The sequence below is a fragment of the Cydia pomonella genome, chromosome 18 (assembly GCF_033807575.1).
Source record: "Cydia pomonella isolate Wapato2018A chromosome 18, ilCydPomo1, whole genome shotgun sequence".
Lineage (NCBI taxonomy): Eukaryota > Metazoa > Arthropoda > Insecta > Lepidoptera > Tortricidae > Cydia > Cydia pomonella.
Window position 1 is genome coordinate 9,619,524 of NC_084720.1, and position 24,645 is coordinate 9,644,168.

The 24,645-nt window shown below is 36.5% G+C and overlaps 2 protein-coding genes across 3 annotated transcripts in view; one reads left to right on the forward strand and one right to left on the reverse strand.

Moving 5' to 3' along the window:
* Window positions 1–24,645, reverse strand: part of LOC133527592 (semaphorin-1A) — a 533,145-nt gene that overhangs the window by 360,402 nt on the left and 148,098 nt on the right. The gene's annotated exons all lie outside the window — the stretch shown is intronic.
* Window positions 1–24,645, forward strand: part of LOC133527607 (uncharacterized) — a 65,349-nt gene that overhangs the window by 2,700 nt on the left and 38,004 nt on the right. The window lies entirely within an intron of this gene.

Below are 24,645 nucleotides of genomic sequence, written 5' to 3' on the forward strand. Positions count from 1 at the left end.
ACCGAAATAGCTCGCAAAACAATAAAATATTGACAAAAACTAACATCATTAAAAGCCTGTATTTTTGCAACTTCGAAGAGGTTTTCTCTTGATTCTGTAACAGAGATTGTGTAACTTTAATAGACAGTCGCGTACTAAAGTAAAGCGAAGCTCTGATGTTTTAAAAGCAATTAAAATTTAAAAGTATATGGGTTACGACAGTAAAAGCAGGACAGTTGAGTAATAATTAACATGCATTGTTTGCTGTGGCGGAGTAAATAAATTGGATGAATGTTGCTTTATGTAAACGTAAATAAACTTTCATTTGTTTTGTTATTTATAGCAGTATTTTAGAAAATGTGTTATACATAGTTGTCGTAATTTATTTACTTAAGCAAATCTATCCTTTAAAATCATCGTAGTTCCGAATTAACAGAAATGTGTATAACATATTTTAACTTTTTATTTATTTGGTAGCTTTTCAGGGTTTCACTTGCTTAGTCTAACGGCCCGATTCGAACTTTAAGATACGTCAAATGTTAGGTCTAGATATGATATGGATCGGTTATCAGTGTCAACATACACATATCCGATCCATATTGTATCTAGACCTAATATTTGACGTACTCGTATCTTAAAGTTCGAATCGAGCCGTGAGTCTATAGTGCTAGAGTGCCATTGTAACTTTTACAAGCTGATAAAGATATGATGGTCATACGTAGGTCACTACGTAAGTTTTGCAATAGACAAATATGAAACAATGAGGTGGCCTATCACATATATTTTTTAAAAGAAAGTAAATGTTTTCCAGCCAATCTTAAATATACTTTTAAAAAGTATATGTGATAGGCCACCCTGTTTGTTTCATATTTGTCTATTGCAAAACTTATCTAGTGACCTGTGTATTAAAACATTGTATTCAAGAGTAAATAGTTTACTTTGAATCCCGCTCACGCGCACTCCGTAACTCAAATTAAGTTACGATTAATTTGCACAGCATATAGCCGTAAGCCTGATCGTAATTATAAACGTACACATAAGTTTTCCCAGGTAGCATCAGCTCCGTTTACGAGCATCTGCATCGCGTAATAAATTCATTTATCCCGGCACATAGTTCAGCGAAATTAAGCTAGTGCAATAAAGATTTCCTCGTAAAACTATTCGGCATGCCCAACAATTCAGATTAAGGCCGTAGCACTCTGCCAGAAAGTTACGAAAGCAAATCGGAGAAACAAAAAACTTTTGTTTCAATTTATTCATCTCATCTTCCGGGAACGGAATTTATAATTTGCTTTTTAACTCTTTCGAGATTGTTTTCTTAAAATAACTTGAGCCAGAATCGATTTTGAATTCCCGAATCTCGAGTATGTTAACGAGCTCGATGGTAAGTGGGGTTTTGGGATTAATTTATCCTAGAAGGAATTCGTCGTAGGCTTGGATTCTGCAGCGTGGCGCTGTGCCAGCTTTGGCCGTATCTGTAGCCAAACGGCCATAATATTTTCTAGAGCAGCCTCGTATGTTGGTAGCATAGATTACCCCTAAAGACTCTGGATTATGGTGTTACTAGTGAACTAATTTTAATATTTACTGAATTGGCCACAAATTCCGAATTCGACCTGGAGTTTTAATAGGAAAAAACTTGAGAAAGTACGTCTGTTATTGGGGTAAATTTTACATTAAAACTTTATTAACGTTAGTAACGCAACCCAGAATCGCTAATGTATCTGCTAGTATTACATGAAGTATAAAAACGTCATTTATATCATCATCATTTACGACATCATTCTGATGTCAGTGTACATTCGAATTGGCCTGTAAGTCTAGCCAGTTAAGTGACTGCCTTACAAAATATATCATGTCTCGAGTTACGAGCACAAAGAATGAGAAGAGGACGCTTAAAGGTTGAAAACTTGGACGCAAATAAAATGAGCAGTTGTGTTTTCATACAAAATTGGTACGGTAGAGCCAATGAGTGGTAAAGTAAAAGCATGGTTTCTCCATCCAGTGAGTGATGAAGTGATCTGTGGTCAGTAGGCATGGCTACTGAGCCAAAACACAAGGAGGAATGGAACTCTGTTAGTTTGCTCCTGTGGCTTAGTTAAATAAACTAAATACCACCTAAAGTGAGAATTCCTTGCCCCTTATTTTCTTGGTGATGATTGTGCAGGTTTAATTGCGAAAGGAATGTTTATAATAATGATATAAATTGAATATTTTAATTAAATTCCTGTTTTCTTGAATAACTTCACAGTGTTCATAAAATGCAGGAACTAAAAGAACATCATGCAAATATAACATCACTTAGCCCACGAAGCTGATGAAGTCATGGATAGAAATCATCATGATGATTAACGGGGAATAGTCTGCAGTACATTACGCTTATTTACCACAAACCACCGCATTAACTATCGCAAGTAACGCAATTACTCCCATCCCATCCCATCGCAGCGTACTCCCATCTTAAATGCCGGCAACACACTTACAACCCCTCTGGTGTTGCAGGTGTCCATGGGCGGCGGTAATCGCTTACCATCAGGTGATCCGTCTGCTCGTTTGCCTCCTCTACCATAAAAAATAAGTAAAATAAAAATTATAAAGCGTCAAAGCGTGAACATTTTATTAAAATATATATTTTATCCAGTTATCATGGAAAACTCTAGCAATCGGTACCCGGAGGGGGTGTATCCGAATGCAATTGCTGTAAATCGTTAGACATACGACACCGCATAATTGAATATTCGTGCTACAAAATCGGCAGGATGTCGTCACATAGCTAGGTGTAATGGAGTGGAATTATTCTGGAATCGCTCCTGTGGTGAAAATCGGTCTCAACAGGGTGCCAGTGATATATTGAGCTGAATTCATATCACTTCACGCAAAGGGTATCGTAAAAGCGACTTTTTTCTACAGTGTCCCAGTTAACTTCTCCTAAATAAAATATTATATTATTACGGCAAATGAGTTTATCTTACATGAAACCAGGAATTTAGGTTGTTATCATAAATATTTGTAAACAATAACTGGAGCGTCATTGTTATAGTAGTTAATGAACTGTAAATTGATTGAAATCATTTCAGATTATCTCTTTTTAACATTAATTAAAGACATGCACATACACATTACTTAGTATTTAATTTTCGGAACTCGATCTATTTAACAACACTAGTTCCTGAAAATCGACACCGACAGCATTACAAACTGGTAAATGAATTTAAATTCGAGAACTACCAAAACCCCTGATTTATCGACTAGCACCGACATTTCACAAGTTCCAAGGGAACTAAATGTATTTTTGCCAAACATGCATTCTGGTACATTACTCAGTCGCCGCGGGGGGCAAACGGGGTGCAATATTTAATCTAGGAGCGGAAAACTTCTCACTTATCGCAGGGAAATGGATAATCTCGATACGCGTCCGGTTGTCGAACGCTGTGTCGAAAGACGGTATTCGATGTTTGTGGTTAGGTTAACATGAAAGTAGGGCGTGAGACGTAGGTTTTAAGACGTTTTATAAACATATTTTACGGACGTGTTCTACGTACCTAATTGTAATTTCAGGTTAAGAATTTCATCTGAATTTGTGATGGATAATGATCTGCCAGTATCAAAAGAGATGTTTCTGTCTGAGGAAATGTCTTGAATTAATCTGGAAGGCTTATTGTGAGCATAATAAGAGGTTGTGTGTATGATCTGGATTTGTCATGAATATGATCTATCAGTGACAAGAGTGATGTTTCTGTTTCACAAAGATAAGTAAATCGTTCCTTAGTACTTTCATAAAAAATAGATAAACAATAACAAAAGACTTTAATAGTTTTCGTTTAGCAACTAAACTCAAATGTAGCAACAGCTATTTAACTATTTAGCCCAGCGGTGGGCAAACTTTTATCATGGGAGGGCCATGCTTTGCCTACCACTGATTTAGCCAAATATCTATATATATACTTTTTAGAATAATTATTAATATTTCCAATACCACGGCGATACAACTGATACAAGATACTCTTCCCAAATTCACGCTATGGGCATTGGCGTAAAATGTCAGAATTTATTAGAGTTACCTTTTAATAATGACATCGGTACGTATCGATTTACCTGTCACCGGTTCGTGAGAAAGGTCAGCGGGTGACAGTTTCAGAGCTCCTGGAAGATAAGATATACATTTCTACCCACTTTAGCTATTCATCTGATATCACAGAAACAGAAATTGTTAACAGATGACCCATAAACTTTAGCACGCGTTTAGTAATAGAGAATTTGTCAAAATCGTCACCTTTTGCGAACGTAGCGGGCTTAATATTTTTGCGACTAAGAGCCTAATAACTTACGCAAGTTGCTGGAAACCTCCATTACATATTATTTTCGCCCATATTCACTTTAATGTCCTCACAGTGCCGGCAATTACCCCCCATTCGTCGCAAAGGTCTAGTGGATTTAAAACTGTATTAAGTGAAATTATATTGTCATTAGGTTGGGTGGCTCGCTCGTTTGCCATTTCCATGAAAATAAAATGAATAGAGCATTCTACCGCATTCATTGCTTTAACTGAGACTTCATTACGTTTTTGAAACAATGAAAAGTTTTTTTTTTATATTTATTTAAGGTCGCTTTTTAACAACAAAGGTTTTGTTTTCTTTGACAATCGAAATAAGATTGTCAAAAACGAGTTCGAACGGTAATGACCCCACCTAGGCGCCTACGAAGCAGGAGATCCCGGGTTGAAATCCTGGTGAGAGCATTTATTTGATACAACATCACAGAATTTTGTGCCTGGGTTATGGATGTCTTCTACGTATTTAAGTATTTATCTATATCTACGACTAGTGTGTTGTGGGTACAATACAAGCCTTATTTTGGTTTGGTTTGAATAAAATTGTCCCATAATAATTATTTATTTACTTATTTAGTTAAACGACCGACAAAAGTATATATAAAGAGTGGATTAAGATTTTCAGTATTATTTAACTGAAATGTTAAATACCTAAGGAATAGGGTCAAGAGAATGAAATCTTGAAAATTAATCTTCTCTACGATTAAACAACAGTAACTAAAGTTAGAAAAATAAGAATAACGAATAGAACAAACAGCAATATATAACAATTAAAAGTAACATAACTCTTGAATCGTAATGCCATTAAAGTAAATGGAAAAGGTATTTATAAAAAACGCCTCGTTTATGAAGCGAACACAGGCAATTTTAATTGGGTAGAATTAATTATTATAATTCCACTTGTAGGTATTAAGCGCTCGGTACCAATAAAATTAATTCGATTACAAAGGTCTACGATAATGGAGCCTCGACTTGAAATTATCTAGCTAAGGGAAAATCGCTTTAAAAGCTAATCGCCAGTATAAAATTCAATTGGGATTCAGTTTATTTTGAGTCACATTACGGTTAGTAAATACTTCTGGAGATGGATTCGTTTCATTCGAGAGCTTTAGAACGGTAGGCTTCGCCTAATCTTGGAGTTTCAAGAATTATTTAAGTTTACTTATTATAATTAAGTGGAGAAACCTATTTTGGATATATACTAATAACTATTTACATAATAATAGCAGACCTGCAAGTTAAGTCAGTATTCAATATCATAAACCATTTTTCAATAGCAAGAGAAGATATACGTACTACTTTTTAATTTTGATTCATATTGATTTACCCAAAAGGCTGTCTACAAATTGCCTGAAAAGATCGTAGTAATAAGACCGCCTATTATCAACCTGAGGCCTCAACCGTTATAACAGGTTTTTCCTCATAAAGGTTTATTTTACTGTGAAGAATAGGTACAGTTTTACGAAAACAGTGCGTTCCGTTCGCATGTGTTGGGTCATTGGACATAATAATCAGAATATGACTCTCTTTACTAAAATTAGCAAAGCAAGTCCATTTCATTTGGCATTACGATTGTGCACACGCTCCGAAGACAAATAACCAACCAAATGTGTTATCTTCGCAAAGCGTGACTGATGCGTTTGTGGCGATGCATCTACATATCAATGACATTGTTACGTTGGCCACACTGAATGCAAATGGCCTCTGTGACAGATGGCCCACGTATTAAGATCTTAAACCATGTGGGCTCAATAATGGAAATACAATTATTACGACAGTTATGTTAATTTTGTTCATGACTTTGGCTCTGATAGAGGTGATAGTCAAATGTTTATCAGAGAACATGACTCATATGCATCATTTGTTACACGACTGGACTGACAGGCACACTTGGTGGACAGCCAGATGGAATTAAGTTCACTATTTGTGTTTTGTTAAATAAAGTTTAAATAAATATTTTAAAATGCCACTACCTAACTCAGACTCAGAAGTATCTGGTTAGTGGATGGAGGATGTAGGTATTTATTATTATTATTTGTATGTCTTTCCCATTCGAGACGCGTGCGCGGAGCCGAAGCCAACACGTTGATACTTTTGACACATTAATGAAATGTACGAGCAAGGGGTAATTACCCCTAATAATGAATATTTTTGTTCCTAAAATATTACATATCAGTCGGACGCAGACCTTCAACACCGTAATCAACGGTATTCATTTATCACGAACCGTCTGTATATAGCGAGGGATATCCCCATCTATATTTATTTTACTTAAGTGAAATAAATTCGTTTAGACTATTTTATTAGTCACATTCCTCCACAATGGAACTAACTTATACTTCAGGCATAAAGTCTCAAATCCAGTTCAGTTGCAGTGAAATTTTAATGCCCTATCTTTCGAGTCGTATTCTAAATAATTCACATTGGCCAGACGGCGCAGTAAAATAACTTTCAAAGAGAATATACCGACGAGTGTTAAGTGAAAATGTGCTATAAACCCACAGTAATGTTCCTGGCTTATTAGAATATGACTCTGCCTTGCAGGAAAAGAAATATCTGTTAAGGCATGCTTATTCGGTTTTCCGTAGTTCTACAAATGACCAACACTTGAAAATTACAAAATGTGTATAAGATCGAATCCTGCATTCAACGTAAAAAATAAAAAACAAATATGAATACATAAACATATTGAAAAAAAGGCAACAACATGGTGTCTACTCTCGTTTCTTTGAAAAATAAGCTACGTTTCTTAAATGTGAAATTTTCTGTGATTTTTTTTATCGATCCTAATAGAAAAAAAATGTCTCAATGTTTTTTTGTTATTGTATTATCATATTTCCGTATACTGTGTATTACGGTTACACAAATGATTGAAGAAATGAGATAAAAGATTTCGCATTTTTAAATAGTGGCCTCTTTAAAATAAGACAAAAATTGGATTTTAAAATTATTGTATGTATTATAAAGCCCATTCCGCAAAATCCAAGTGTAGATTGTAGCGCTTCCAAAAAAATCTAGTGCTACGCCGTCCGTAGCTAGTGGACGTACACTTTCAGACCTTCGTAGAGCTCCCACGCGTAAACCCGTTTACGCAGTAACAATAAAACTAAATTATTCAATGTGTGGCTAATAATAGATTTAGTACAGCCTGATATGAAAATTTCACTATGGAATAAGCCATCAACTTAATAATTCTACCGGGTAAACTAAAATAAACGCGTAGGCGTATCTATGATCCCACGAATATAGGCTAAGCACATGTAAATAACGTTTTGAATGTATTCGTCTAAATTAAAGCGTATTCAATTTAAACCTCCAAATTGCATGCAATATACGTAGTTGATCAAATATTTACGTGACCGTATATTTTTAGACGCTCCAATATCATTTAGATGGCATAATACTTACGCTACGCAGTCATTCATTCATATATTAACATATTTACCGAAAAAGTTGTGAGAAAAAAAAACCAGCGAAGTGCGAGTTCATTTTACTCGCGCACCGAGGGTTCCGTACAAACTTTGAATTATCTCGTATGATTATAAAAGCGAAAGATTTTGATCAGAAGTACCTATAAATATAATTGTGCCCAGCGCCATCTATCGGCAAACTGTCTAACTAATTTGCGCGATGTAATGTATGTTGGTTTTTCGAGGATAATTCTGTCATGTGAACAGATTTCAAAAATTATTCTTTTATTTGAAAGGTAGGTAGGTCTTTAATGTAATCTCATAGAAATTTCAAGTGTAATAAACACACATCAAGTTGGTTAAATTGCAAACTGAATTCGTAAATGTTTTTTGTTAATAAAAAAAAGTTGTCAAGATTGAGATCTGATTATATTTTTCCTGTAAAATTTATAGTAATTTTAATATTATATAAAAATGTCATAATTTTTCATCGGTAAACTTTGGAGATAAGGACTTTGGGGGGGGGGGGGTGTTTTTTTCCATTTTTTCTTTATAATTTTTTTTTTCCACTATGAAAAAATAATAAAAAATTGTTTTGGAATGTTTCATTTGAGCTCTTTCAAATGATATCCTACTTGTCCTACTCACTAAGACTATGAAATTTTGCCCACTCTTCATATTGGGCATTTTCCATAGTTATTAGAAAAAAATATATAAGTAAAAACTTTCAATGCGTCTGGGTTGGGTCGTTGTGTATAACTATTCCAAATTTCAAATCGATAGCTTAAGTGATTCTCGAGTGAGAGACAGACAGACGGCCGGACAGACAGTTTCACCATAATGGTACCTTTGTACCTTTTTGGTACGGAACCCTAAAAACATACTTAAAGCAAAAATGTATCTAAAATAGTAACGATTTCTAACTGATGCACTATCTTTATCACCAATATAAGATTAAATACGTAGTTTTGACTAATCATCATCGTTTCGGAACATTGTTTTACCCTGAATGCACCGTAACTTCATACTATACCTCGCCACTGTAAAGTGGCCCACGAAACCAGCATTCGAAGGTTATTACCTGAAAGCAAAAAATATTTTACTAGTCAAGGCAAACATAGTAATAAACTGGATCGTAAAGCAAACTGACCTGGCGTCGTCATAATAAGCATGGCTAGTTTTATGGCCCCACTGGTTTTGAGACTCCGGACCTAGTTGCCTGGACGACCTCCCATAGATTTAGAAGACAAGTAAATTAGTGATATGAGTTACTAACGAGGTTTAAATATGCGCTTTAACCAAGTAACTTTAAGTAACATATATCTAGTACATTTTAAAATGCGATTATCATCTATCATGTATCAGTTTACAGACTTAGTTTATCGTGCTCGTACGAAGACTCGCGACTACAAATGCTCTTATACTTTTTTTGTCATTCCGCAAGCCGCAGCACTAAATCGTAACCTATACAATTTTGTCATTCGCATCGGCTTCAATTTACTTCAAGAACTGAAGAATTTATTCTAGTGAAAATTATTTCACTAGAATAAATTTACGCGCGTACAGGAGACCAATACAAACTTACGTTTTGATGTCAAAATGATATTATTTTACCCGTGCGTCTCGCTTGAGCCAATACATGTACAGAACAAGTATGAGCGAAATGCACGCGAAATGACAAAAAAATGACATCATTTTGATATCAAAATATACGTTCGAATTAGCCTCCAAGTTTTAAAGAAATGAGCGGCCCATCAGGCCTCCAAAGTTTATTTGTGGCGAAGTCCAGTCAAAGGTCCCACTTTGTCGCTTACCATAAGGACGAGATTTGCTTGTATCTTTATACGAATAACCTGTCAAGGCATCCTTAAGGCAAATGATAAATTGGGACGTTTTGCCGGCCGCGGACACATTTATATTAGTGCGCATGAAGAAGTAAGTTTGAATCATCGTAAATGCTCTATCTGGTAAGTAAGATCTGTGTTATCAGATCTGTGTGTGTGTTAGAAGGATATGAGATAATATTCGTGTAAGGATTATAGTGAAGCCCATGAGACAAGATGGTAATTATTTGGCGCTTAGCTTGCTTTACTATTCTGCTGCTACGAACGAAGCTAGTCTGCAAAGCTGTGATAACGTTTAAAATGTTTAAATAGATGTGGAAATTATGATGCGGTCCATCAGTTTGTGATTATTTTAAACTTTTTCTGGCAAGATAATTTTCTATCAAGTTGGTATGGTATGGTATGGTATTCAAACATAATTTATTTCAGTAGTTATTACACAACATACGATTTCAGTATAAATATTAAAATATAACTTAAAAAACTTCATAAAACTAAAAAAACGGCCAAGTGCGAGTCGGACTCGCGCACGAAGGTTCTCATACCATTATCTATAAAACCAAATAAATCACGTTTGTTGTATGTGAAATTTATTATTTATTTTATTATATCCCTTAAATACTTATTTTATTCTGTTTTTTAGTATTTGTTGTTATAGCGGCAACAGAAATACATCATCTGTGAAAATGTTAACTGTTTAACTATCACAGTTTGTTAGCCCCTGATGACAGACGGACGGATGAACAGCTGACTCTTAGTAAAAGGGTCCCGGTTTACTCTTTGGGTACGAAACCCTAAAAAGGGGAAAGATCAACTAAAACTACAACTACAATTAACTAAAACTAAATTTAAAAAACTGGCTCCAGCTGAAAAGGAATAAAAGTTTGAGCATTGCTAATAATGATAAAATTTTAAGACGAACGAAGCCGTCGAAACCTGTTTTTAGCAATCGCTTAATGAAAGGAGAAGCAGGGAGAGCGGGAGAAACGAGTATATTGCCCTAAAGCGAATCTAAAAGCAACGAAAATTGTAATCAATCCGAAGAACATGAAAATAATTTCCAATTTTTTTGGAGCAAGAGAGTAATCTTAAACGGATTTGCGACAACAGATGTCAACATTAACATAATTAAGTTAGGACTTAATATTACTGTTATGTCAATGTAACAGCTTTACATCATAAGTGTAAATAATTTAATTGAAATTTCATTGACTGAGCGAAGCGTCTCCGTTTCAGCTTGGGCAAAAATTTTGTTTTCGTATGTGCGCCTTTTCTTCGCCATAGGTCGTATTTCTCAACTGATTCACGACCGAGCGGGTTCAATAATTGAATTAACAAAAACTACCTATATTGTTTTTAAAAAAAATTCGGAGCTATGGGTGTTCACGAGGTCTACAGCTCACAGAGCCACTAGTAGAATATTTAATATTAATATAAGTTTTTGGCAAAAATACATAAAGGGTCTTGACAGACGACGGACGGACAGACAAGCATACAACAAAGTGATCCTGTGAAGGTTCTGTTTTGGTTTTTGAGGTGCGGAACCCTAAAAACCGTCTTATTCTCGTGTTACTAGGGTTACTAAGGGTCTTAATATAGATTAGCCTTAATCTCAAACGGCGTAGTTCACTTTGTGCAGCGGGCGCGGCTCACTGGCTGAATTGTAAACAAGTTAATGAGCCAGCCGTACGGAAATTCACTGACTTCAACCAATCTACGGCATATTGCGGAGTCTTAGATCTTCACCCTGATACATAGTACGGAGAGATGCTATAGGTATGTCGGTATTTGTAAGTAGGTCGTTGTTCTACTTGCTCATTGTTTAGTTCAGTACTGACTTTGGATACGGTAACATACATGCTGTTCTAGTCATATTTAAAACTATTGATTTTTCCCTATTGCACGTTTGTTATGTTTTCATATAGAAAGTAACTTGTGGCAGTCTGTATCTGAACATTACACGTAGCACGTCAGTGTGATATAAATTTGGTAGGTATTTTCTGCCAGTGGTTTCTAGCCAACCAAAAACGCATCAAGTTAGTGCAGGAGGAAATGAGTAACACACAATACTCATAGAACAGAACTGTTAAGATAGTCTTATGCATAGATACATTTATTGAGTAAAATCTACACAATTTCGTGCTTCAAATTTGACAGGTAAATGAGATGGCGCACTACAGCGCCATCTGTTTTCGATGTCAAACTAAGGGGCGCATTTTTTTTTGACTTTACCTCTCAATTAGGTACAATCAAATTTCTTTGATCTTAAGTAATTAATAATGAAAGTAGTTAGCCATGTTTGGATATCTGAATCACAATTGTACTTGACTCTTTTCTCCTTTTAGTCCTATAAACCCAACGTGACGCCTTATTTTCAAGATTTCTGTAAGGCCTGGTGACGGTAAATGTCAACGTGTAGGTCAAGATCTCGTAAAACTCTCTTATACGGCTGACGAACCTTAAGCCGAAATACCAACAAAATAGAACGTAGTAAATGAAGAACTAATAAACTCATAAATATTTAACAAAGATTACTCAATGCACGCTAACATCCAATTAATTTTAAAGATATTTATGTTCGGAGGCGTACATTTTATGAATAAACACATTTTACTGACATTCGGGTGTCCTGAACGTCCCAGACAAAGGTGAAATGACTTCACTAGCCTGTCAATGTACCTAAACTCTTCAAAGTCATCGCATTCGTCGGACAGGGATATCAAGTGTCCGATAAAGCTTTAACAAATTCTATCTATTGATAATAATGATGCGACCCAGTTACAAAAGTAAAGGCAGATCCATGTTAAGCTAGTGCTTTCGTTATTCCTTACCTTTGACGAATACACAAGAAGGGAGTATGTTACGTGCGGTGTTTGCCTATAGTTGCATTCAGAGGAACTCTCAATTCTACGAAATGTGGTCGTTAATTTATGAATGTAACGTGAAGTACGCATGGGTAATATTTCATCAGAAATAATTTATATTGGAAACAATGTCAAAACTGTTATGCTGCTGCTGCTGGATAACATTTACTTACAGTAAAAAGTTGTCTTTCAATTACTGGTTTGCATGATAACTGTAAATATTCTTACAAATCCGATTTCAGTCGTAATTTAGTTAAGACAGCCTGTTGTCTACCATAGTTTAAGTTATGTGCTTAATTTGTATGTCATGTTAATATCTTCATTGCTCAAATATTCTTATATTTGTATAGTATGGTATTGTATTTTACAGTAAAAACACCTGAAAATTTATAAATACCGACTTAGGCGAAAGGGGTTCGTAAAATGGTTTTTATTGGGTACTTAAATGACGTAAACATATTACCTTACAATAATAACGAATAAAACTAATCGTTATTTCGGTTTGCGTCCCAATTTAATAGGCAACTAATACACGTTATCATTAAGCCTACGGAATTGTTACTTTGTAAAACAATAGCTACTTACCTAGCACACTAGTTTCCATCTACCCAGATTAAACGAAAAGCCGAACCGCAACCAACTAAAGCCTCTCACACCTCAAAAGTCTCTTAACCAGCTAACTTGATCCCATGATTTTCTTAGTAGGTGCCATGTACCATTAAGCAGGGCTTGGGACAGCAACTAATTGCCGGCCGCCCGGGCAGCCAACATGGCAAACGGTATAGAAATCACTAAGCCGTGGTAAAAGGGACTGGCCATAAACAAGTGAATTTTGCGATACACATAAATATGTTGCTGGAGTGTTTACACTGGAGGTAACTGTTTAAACACAGAACACTATTTCATGCACTTGAGCAAAAATAACGAAGTGTAATTGTACATTATTTGTTATTTATGCACATAAGTTTTTTCCTGAAACAATGCGGTCAATTCAGTAATCAAAATAGAGTGAAAGTGATAAGGTTGAAGTTCAGTGTAGTAATGAAGTAACAGTATTAATACCCACTTTTTTCCACTATTATCATTTGTCCTAACGCTAATATGCCCTAATGACGACTGTCCTAACATGTATGGGTAATTTTTTGTCCTAATGTATCATCTCTTCATGTCCTAATATCTTATTCCCTAACAGCACCTTCCCCGACCTTCCCACCCGACCCGGCCCGGCCGAATGGTGATGTGTTTTGGAGGTCCCGGAGCAAACTGCCGAATCCTATACAAGAGAAGACGATTATAAGGAGCCACGCCCTTCTGTCGTCAAATTAGTGTTTAGTTTTTAACGCATTCACTGCCTACGTTTACGTAGCACTACACGCGTAGCCGATTCTAGCGTTTTCCCGCTTTGTAGAGGAAAGCGACAACGAACAGAGCGCCCGCCGAGCGGGTTTCTGGCACTCAATGTGTTAAGTTTATGAAATTTATATGTATGTCAGTCTATAATGTATATGTAATATGGGCCTTGTTGACTGACTCAAATTTTAAAATAAATAAATATCTATTACCCTGGCCTAAAGTAATTTAATTTTCTGTCAACAGTTTACCCAAACTTAACCCACTTTTCTGGCCACAGTTTGTTTTTGTACAGGTCGCAGATCTAACCTAACCTCACCCACTTTTCTGGCAACACAGTTCCTTTTTGGGAAGTAGTAACCACCTACTTAACCCACTTTTCTGACAACAGTTTGTTTTTGTGAGGGTCGCAGTTGGAATTGTGTAAACCGCAACATAGGACCAAATGTTTATGGCAAGTGATTTTATAGTAAAAAGTTTTTATTAAAACTAATGTTATGGCTAATAAAATGAGGATTATTGATAGTTAAGGACTAAGTAAGTTTTAGGACAATCATTACGTTATGGCAAATTAGTTTTTGACGACTGAGCATTAGGGCTATTACCTTTTAGGACAAAACGGTTAGGGTTAGGGTTACAAAAAATGACTTTAGAACAATAGTTCTTAGGGATGACGACGGAGTAAACTTAAAGTGAAGTATTCAAGTAAACTTAACTGTGGATTTGGAAAAGTCAGGTGCAAACAGAGCGGCTAACTATAAATATGTATCTACATATTATTAGTGTACTCGCAGCGCATCTCGCTCACACCTTCTTCCTCGCGTTGTCCTTTTTTGTCCTCGCGTTTTTGCCTCGGCTCATGGGAGCCTGGGGTCCGCTTGACAACTAATCCCAAGATTTGGCGTAGGCACTAGTTTTTACGAAAGCGACTGCCATCTGACCTTCCAACCCAGAGGGTAAACTAGGCCTTGTTAGGATTAGTCCGGTTTCCTCACGATGTTTTCCTTCACCGAAAAGCGAGTGGTAAATATCAAATGATATTTCGTACATAAGTTCTGAAAACTCATTGGTACGAGCCGGGGTTTGAACCTCGCTCACACCAATGCCGCCAATATATAAATACAAAGAGAAACATGGGAAAGTGATATTAAAATGAGGCCACATTGACATCAATTTGTATATTTGAATCGGCCTCTGGGCATTGGAAATTCAGTGTGTGTTTAGAAAACAATTAAGTATTTCATATATGTACGTCCACTGGCTTAAAAAGACCGTTGAACTGAAATACTTCTCTCAAAATATAATAAATATTTTCGATACACAAGGCAATATTAATAAATTACATGATCCTTATCAAGAAGGCAACATTTTAACACAAACAAGTGCGGTAGATTACTTTGTACAAAGTTCGTCGTACCGTCCGCGGTCGACGGAGTACTTACGTTAGGTGTAATTTGGCCTATTGAGTCCCGACCAACTTGTCCCGCCAATCTATTCAACTCTATGCGTTATTAGCTGTACCATTTAAACTAGAATCTGAATATATTATGAACAGTTTATTTGGCCTACAGGATTGTGGCAGGACCTAACTCATTCAGGAATTACTCTTTGGCAGACCATACATTGATTTTTGTTTGGTATGGGTCAAATTTATAATACCATGGATATGCTAACCACGTCAGGTGATATAATTACTTTATACACGTACATGCATCCTGATCTTGAGTTTTCTTTATCTATTATCTAACTGAGCGCGTTGTTACTATTATACGAATTATATAAAATTTCAGCTTGATTACGTTTAAAAGTTAGACCCGAATTCAGCTTACAATATCTAAGTGAATCCGTACCTAATGTATTACATAACCAACAACAATTCGCCTCTTCATATACCTAGTAATTAATATCTTCAGTGTGAAATTTCACACAAACCAGGCACAAAAATGCCCCCACTACGATATCGGGTATCAACTTGATTACAGCATTGTCTACAATTTATTGGGCTATTACTGGCACACACGACCATTAGGCCATTAGCTTTTACATGCTAATCTGTTATTGATAGAGGGCAGCTTGTGTTAATTACTCCCCTTGAGATATAATGACTCATATGTGAATTATTGTATGCTTCGGGTGGGCGTTAATCATGTCACTAATATTCAATAATAGGTTACAAACAGTGTATTCTCGAGCCGAGATCTTTGGCCTTACTATTAAAAATATATCTAACGAGTAACTGCTTACGATTTTGTCCGCTAGACCAAGACTGTCACCTTACGTTTATTTTAACATTAAGGAAAATTAACATTTTTTTAATACTTAGACGGTGGCAAACAGGTGTACGGCCCGCCTGATGGTAAGCAGTCTCCATAGCCTATGGACGCCTGCAACTCCAGAGGTATTCAGCATGCGCGTTGCCGACCCTAAAACTTCGTACCCCGTAACAGCACAAAGTCTAATACATACTGTGTACATAATGTGTGTGTGTGTGTGTGTGTGTGTGTGTGTGTGTGTGTGTTAAGCATGAGAATTTCTGAATAAGTCCACATGAATGAAATGATCGACTTGACTTAGTCAGCTATCACATTAAATACTTTACAACGTAAAATTAGACAAAGAAATCATAATTCGTTTTGCTAGAAAAAAATATGGATACTAAACGATACCACTATACCAAAGTACGTTAATCATCCGCGTTGATTGCATTCGAATAATAACGTATAACAATATTCAAAACCCCGTACAAAATGAAACACGATTTGTTCATGCGGGTTATTTAAAATTCAAAATGGCGGACAAGGAAATATGACGTTCTACATTTCGAATTCCGTGTAACATACCCTCACAAAACATGACCCGGAAAACCTGAATTAAACACAAAGTATAAATTACATACCATTGTCCGTTGTTTTTAATTATTCACGCAGTGTACAGGAAGGGTTTTTATTAATAATTCCACACTTGATCCAAAAGTATGAATTTCAGACCACAAGTTTTAATCTATGTCATTATGCAGTCAAGATTCATCTAACTTCCACCTTTTAAAACTTATCTAGTTTACTAGTTTCTCGCCACTTCGCGCGGGGTGAATAATAGACGAGGCCCAATGGAAGACACTGTTTCCTTGAGAATTTTGATACTTTGAACCAAGTATCAAATATTCTTAGCAATCTATATAACTTAGTATTATACAAAATTCATGAATTTCAATTATTCTTGACCGCTGAAATCGCTGTAAAAAAATTGAGACATTCATAAACAAACGGTTGTGTCTATGTCACCGGGAAATCGCTATGAACGTTAATAAGAAAACAGTATATTTACCAAATAAATACAATAGTTGATTTAATAACAACGATTTTATATTTTGAATCACTCTGCGATATTCAATAAATCCTAAAACGCAAAACTTTTTAATCTATAATAAATATTTACACAAAAAATCCGAAACCATAGTGAAAAAGTCCACCTTGGTTTTACCAATGGAACCAATTATTGTTTTAACATACCCGCGCGGCGGGTTCTCTGTTCGTAGTCGCTTTCCTCTACACTGCGGGAAAACGCTGGGATCGGCTACGAGCGTAGCGCTACGAAAACGGTGGCAGTAACGTCCCATAACAAGTTATATCGCAAATCGTCGGGGATTGGCCGAGTGCAGAGGGCTTGGCGGGAAAACAAAAACGATCGCAGCGCTTGATGTGACCAAAGTTGGCGAAAAATCCGTTCAGTAGTTTTTGAGTTTATCACTAACATACAAACTGAGAAGTACGGTCACGTCTGAAAATATGGATACAAAAAAGTTCCAAAAATATGTATACACGACTTTATTGCCCATATATTAAGGTGGTGTATACATATTTTTGGCACATTTTTCGTATCGATATATTACTTTCAGACGTAACTGTACTTCTCAGTTTGTATGTTCGCGATAAACTCAAAAACTACTGAACGGATTTTCATGTAGTTTTAATCCATCAATAGACTGATCTTGTTAAGTTTTTGTTTACATAGGTTAAAATATGACGATGTGCTAAAGATTTCAGAAAAAATCACGCTGTCTAGGAGCTTTAATCGAAAACGCTGCCTATTCCGTTTGAGATATAACAACACAATGTATGGTGGGATTGTCGCTCTTTGATTGGTCTACAAAAAAGTCCGCGATGATATATATCTATCTTTTAATGATAACTTACTATACCAGGTATTTGCAAAGCTATTTACACGAATATAATATTAATCTTTAACAAATTAAATACGTTAGACAACGTTTCGAAACATGTGTAAAATAATTTTAATATGTTCGATTCTTACGGGAAGAAAAAAAAACGTAACGGCTAACTATTTTCTCTGGCATATGTGAACACAGATTGAATGCTTACTTGTTAAAAAAATATTATGGCTAATACAGTACATTAGGTGTTTGTAATAATAATAGTTATAATGACAGTTATTGAAAGACCGTCAAACGCATCGTAGGGCTGAAAGAGTTAGATCAAGCTAAGTTGGCAGCGGTTTTGATAGCAGAATCTGTGCAAGTGTTATTTTTAAGGTCAATCATCTATGAAATTATGAATTATCTCCTCAACTTCATTATGTCTGTCGTCTGTCAAATCCAGCGTATGGCCGAGAACGGTGACGAAAGAGATAACATAATGGTAATATAGGTGTAAGTTATTGTTTAAAATCCATAAAAAGAACAATGTCTTTATATTTGAAAGCATCACACGTATTCACTAGAAGAAGATCACGAGGTATGCTATCAAAACATGATAGAACATGCATTTTTTCCTTTAATTTGTAACCAAAGATCAACGAAGAATATTTACATAATAATATTAAATACACAAATGATTCTTACTGTTTTCAGTAAGGCTAATAAGCAAATGTGTTTAACATTAGAAACGAACAGATTTCGCTTATTAAAATGCATTAAAGAAATGTTTTTAAGGAATAGTCTTTATTTTGTTGCGCTCATTATTCTTGAGCGCCAACCAAGTTGCCAACGCTAGGCGGCGCTGCCATCGTTACAGGAGAAGCTTAAAACGTAGAATATTTATTATTTTGAAGGATACTTCTTCCTTTTTTACCTAAAAAACGCCTGTAGAACACATGATTAATACTTTCTGTGTAAAAAAGGAAAAACTAGTCTTCAAAATAATAAAATTACGTTTTAAGATTCTCCTTTAAACTTGTTGTGTAGATACGCAGTATCTATTTACGTTATGTTTTACCCGTCGAAAATTATTTTTGATAAATACGAATTGAATCACAAGTACTGTCTATCCTATATACTTATTTGAAAAAATATATGCAAGCTTTATTATACCTTGCTGATAATTAACAATGTAACAGTACTGATTACTCGAGTACTCCACTTAATTTAATTGAATCCCGACATTACATTAATTAGTGTATCTTGTGCTAAATACATAAGTACAGTTGAGATAGATGGAGCCTTTAATGCAGCCGTCAGTCTGTCTGTTTTGGACCGGTTTGGCTTTACATCCTGTCACGGTTAAGAGTAGTTCATTTAATTATGACAGACGTGGCCTTAGGAATAGCTAGCGTTGTTCTACTTTAGTTTAGAATTTATTTTTGATCCAAAAACAGTTCAGTTCTCAAAAGGAATTTAAAAAGAAATTGGCAATTTCGCTGTTATTTTTACAACATAAAGTTCACATGTTTATCAGTTGCTGCTGCAGCGTTGACACGGGCGATATTTCAATCAATGTTATGGTTCTGTAAATTTCCTCAATAGGTGCATAAGAAAGTAAAATGCTTAACGTGAAAAAAACGCTCGGGTTGGCGAGAATTTTACTCCGCCAGTCCACACATATCCAAAGTCTTAGCGGCTGCCACCTTAAGTTAATCCTTATTATTTCAAGTACCGCTGCGAGGTGTCTTGGGCAGAATCGGCATGGCTTATTTGCCTTAATGCCCCTACCCTTGTCTGCATTACCCATTAGATTGTGACATGCTTAATTCGTTAAGTGCTGTGGTCAGCCGCCCTTAGGGTATGGCTGTATTATAGCGAGATTATTTATCTATCTGATTCGAATCAGCATCACCTGTACACGGTATCCTATTCCAACTACTAAAAAAGGGGTTTTAATATTTTCTGAAAAAAAAATTTGAAAGCCCTCAAATGATCTACCCGTCACAAATCAGATTCGTCTGTAGAAGTTATTCAGCCCGTAGATTCGTAAGGCCCCAATGTTGTTTAAAAAGTATATAATGTAGTTATTTTGTAGAAAATTTAAGAATATCTACAGTTAAATCCAGCTTATAACACACATATTTCTCCTTAATCTCCACAACATCCGATCGTGCGATGCTCTCATCCAACGGCTTAAGGATGACTCACGCTACACAGTGCCAGGACCGGGCCGGGGCGGACCGGAGCGAGCCGTCACACGGACTTTCAGGAGCGCCACCGTCGCCGGACCGTTCCGGGGCCGGGGCGACCGGGCCATCATCTCTATATTATAGTATCTCTATGCGTTGACACTATCGTTGAGTCTCCGAGCGCGAGACAGGCCGGGCCGGGCTGTCCGAGCTCACCGAGCCGTCCAAATAACGGACTGTTCATGACAAATGTCACAAATGTCAATCATATTGAAAAAATTGGTTCGATGGGAAGCAAGTCGATATAGAAATAAATAATAAAATCAAAATATTGGCCCTGGCTGCCATAATAGCTGATGAAGAGAATACTGCATACTCTGGGCAATTGTGCATTTGGACATTTCGCGGACACTTTCGGAAAAAGGAGAATTACACAACATTATGTGAAGAGCTTTATTTCCACATGACCCGAGACTCTTTCGAAGCCACCGTGTTCTCTGCTTAAGGTAATGGAAATACAATGCGTGTATATTGTCTCAAATAATCATGTGCCGAAGCATATTAAACTATTAAAAGGAAAAGGGATGACCGGTTCTCCATACAAACATAGTCCCCATTTTCCTCTCTGGATATTGATATTCCCTTCGTTCTACATCCAATTTTGTAATAGTACATTACGATACAAGTGCGAAAAATAGGAAATTCGAAACAAGTGGCGATAAATTAAAACACGACCGAAGGGAGTGTTTTAAATCGACACGAGTTGCGAATTACTTATTCGCACATGTATCGTACAACGTTTTACAGTACATGGCTCTTTAAATGTTCGACACAGTAACGTAATATGCTAATTTTCGCACTAGTGCGGTAAAGTAGCAACATATGTACTGTAAAAATATTATCCGTAATGGGGACTACGTTTGTATGGAAAAGCGGTCCCGTTTTGAGGTAGGTAACTAGGCAGATTACTTAGAGATTGACTCATCACAAGCTGCCCTAAGTGCTTCTTAGCGAGTAGACAGGCCTATTGTTTTTCAGTATTATTTTCTTCTATTGAGGTGTGCATTTGTGTTGTATTGCAAAAATATATCCGTTGGGGTTCAGTGATACCCGATAGATATTAACCCTGAATCACAAATGATCATTTTGCTTAATGCCGCGTTTTTGCATTATTTTCTCCCATCAATCCTATCATAGACTTGTTCCGTTTCAGGAATGCATGAAAAACTTAAGTTTAAAAGAGAAGATATTTAAAATGGCTGTAGGAATACCACAACATTTTAAAGTATCGATATAAGATAATCATCTACAAACATTCAGCTATAGAGAAATACGCGTACTACATCACTAAGAATGTCGGTGGTGCGCTCTCAAAGTAAAAAAAATAACCTTTAAGTTCGGTACACTAAGATAGAATTGTCTAACAAGTACAAAAAATAAACTACTTACTGGCTTACTTACTTCTTGCGGAAAAGGAATTTTTGATCTATAATACGAGTGGGTTAGGTAGTTGAAATTTACAGTGTGCATTTTATGGTTCCGTAGCCAAAATGGCAAAAACCCTTACAGTTTCGTCATGTCCATCTGTCTGTCTATCTGTCTGTCCGTATGTCACAGCTATTTTACTCAAAAACTATAAGATAACCAAAAGAGAAAAGTGGAAAGTAGGTATTTTTTATACTACGTTGGTGGCCGGCCTGATGGTAAGCTACTACTTAGTTTAGAAGTTCAAGTGTATAAAAATATAATTTTTAGGCACGCCATACATGTAACTAAAAGTGAAATGGTTATTCAAGTAAAAGAGTATTAAATTTAAGATTTTTTTTAAGTAAGTGAGATGGCAATGGAGTCTTGCGTAGCCCGTCATGCTAGCCCGAAATGATATGAACGCTCTGACGTCGGGCTAGAGCGGCGGCCTCATATTGAGAAAGTCGGGCGTAGCCCTTGTGCTATGCGTGCTCTAAGGCCGAGGGCCCCCTCATAACAAATGAATCGGGGGTAGCCTTACGTACCTAAGTAGCTTCCTCATACTAAAAAGTCGTGCAGAAGAAGATAACAATATAATTTTTTCAATATGTCAATTCCAGATTTTCTGTGTTTCTTAAATGTATAGTAACATGGCAGCAGTTTTCATCTTTAGGGTTCCGTACCCAAACGGGACCCTATTACTAAGACTCCGCTGTCCGTCCGTCCGTCTGTCACCAGGCTGTATCTCATGAACCGTGATAGACAGTTGAAATTTTCAAAGATGACGTATTTCTGTTGCCACTATAACAACATAGTATTGTGTTCCTGCCGGTGAGTAAGGTTGCCAGAGCTCAACGAGGGGAAGGAGGGTTGTTAGGCTCGGCAACGCGCATATAATTCCTCTGGAGTTGCAGGCGTACATAGGCTATGGAGACTGCTTACCATCAGGTGGGCCGTATGCTTGTTTGCCACCAACGTAGTATATAAAAAACCAAATACTAAAAAAATTACGGAATCACGTTGGGCGAGTCCGACTCGCCCTTGTCCGGTTTTTAGGGTTCCGTAGCCAAATGGCAAAAAACGGAACCCTTATAGATTCGTCATGTCCGTCTGTCTGTCCGATTCTGTCACAGGCACTTTTTTCCGAAACTATAAGAGCTGTACTGTTCAAACTTAGTAAGTGGATGTATTCTATGAACCGCATTAAGATTTTCACACAAAAATAGAAAAAAAAAACAATAAATTTTGGGGGTTCCCCATACTTAGAACTGAAACACAAAAAATCTTTTTTCATCAAACCCATACATGTGGGGTATCTATGGATAGGTCTTCAAAAATGATATTAATGTTTCTAATATTATTTTTTTTCTAAACTGAATAGTTTGCGCGAGAGAACCTTCCAAAGTGAAAAAAAGTGTGTCCCCCCCCCCCCCCCCTGTAACTTCTAAAATAACAGAATGAAAAATCTAAAAAAAATATATGATATACATTACGATGCAAACTTCCAACGAAAATTGGTTTGAACGAGATCTAGTGAGTAGTTTTTTTTAATACATCATAAAATTAAAAAAAAAAAATTTTTTTCGTCAAACCCATACGTGTGGGGTATCTATGAATAGGTCTTCAAAAATGATATTGAGGTTTCTAATATAATTTTTTTCTAAAAAGAATAGTTTGCGCGAGAGACACTTCCAAAGTGAAAAAATGTGTGTCCAAAGTGGTAAAATGTTGAACGAGATCTAGTAAGTAGATTTTTTTTAATACGTCATAAATGGTACGGAACCCTTCATGCGCGAGTCCGACTCGCACTTGGCCGCTTTTTGTATTTATTCGTAAGCTTGCATTAATTGCCATGGCACTTTAGGCTTAGCTTGTAAGTACAGTCGAGGAAATTGATTCTTTAGCAGTTAACGTGTCACGTTACAATGGACAGCTCTTACCATAAGTATGTACAGCCAAATTTACTTGAACCGCAAGTTGCTAAAGAATCAATTTCCGCGACCGTACTAATAGGATATTCTTTGCTAATAGGTCTAATATATAATATGTTGCGGACTCTTTTCTTAAACCTTTTTACTTGTATACTTTTTACGACATTTGACGCTGTCATGTTATTCAAATAGTAAAATAAATCTGACAAGAGAGAAAATTGTGATCTTATTTACAGAAGGATACTTAATGTATGAAAAAATAAGCAAAAATAAGAATGAATGTTTTGTGAGTGTGAAACAATTTTATTTTCTTTGACAAATAGAGCACTGCATTGCATTAACGATTATTATTATTTTAATTTGTATGTCTTTCCCATCACGGAACAATGGTATTCCGGACCTTTGAGAAGCGTGCGCCGAGCCCTAACCTAATGTAGAGGCCCTTTTGACACGTTCATGAAATGTAAGATGTACACCGAGCTGATGCTGCCCTTGCCCATGTCATAGGACGCACGCAGAGGCAGGCCCGACAGGGTGTAAGGACTATTGAGAGTTGTTGGAATCTAAAATAAACTAGGTTATTGTGTGAAAGCGATGGGCTAAACACTGAGCTATGGGATAAAAAACCAGACGCCTGCCTAATAAAACGGTATACAATTTTATTTCCGGCAGACGACACAAAAAGCGACATCTGGGATGGCTCAAGAGTAACACTGGTGTGAGCGGCTCAGGGGTATCGAGAGGCGTGCACCGCTTTCAACCCAGTGGCTGTAACAGCCACTGTGCCAACTCGCGTCTTGCACTTCCACCCTTGGAACTTATAGCTCTAACGACTCCACCCTGGCCGGCCGGCCAAGGCAACCCAGAAGCAGATAATCCTGTCCCACCCACCCTCCTTCGAATGACAGAACTCCCTAGGAACACTCGGGTACGTGAGATCGTTACTCCCCAACTGCATGCCACAAGCTGCCCGAAGTTGACTGATTGCACTGGTAAAATCAGCGGGCCATAGATTATTAGTTTGCAGTTCCTAAAAGCCATTGCTGAAAGGATGTGTAGCTGTCATATACAAAAACAATGGGTAGACAGTCTCAAAGGGTATGTCTTATGATAAATAGTTTCATG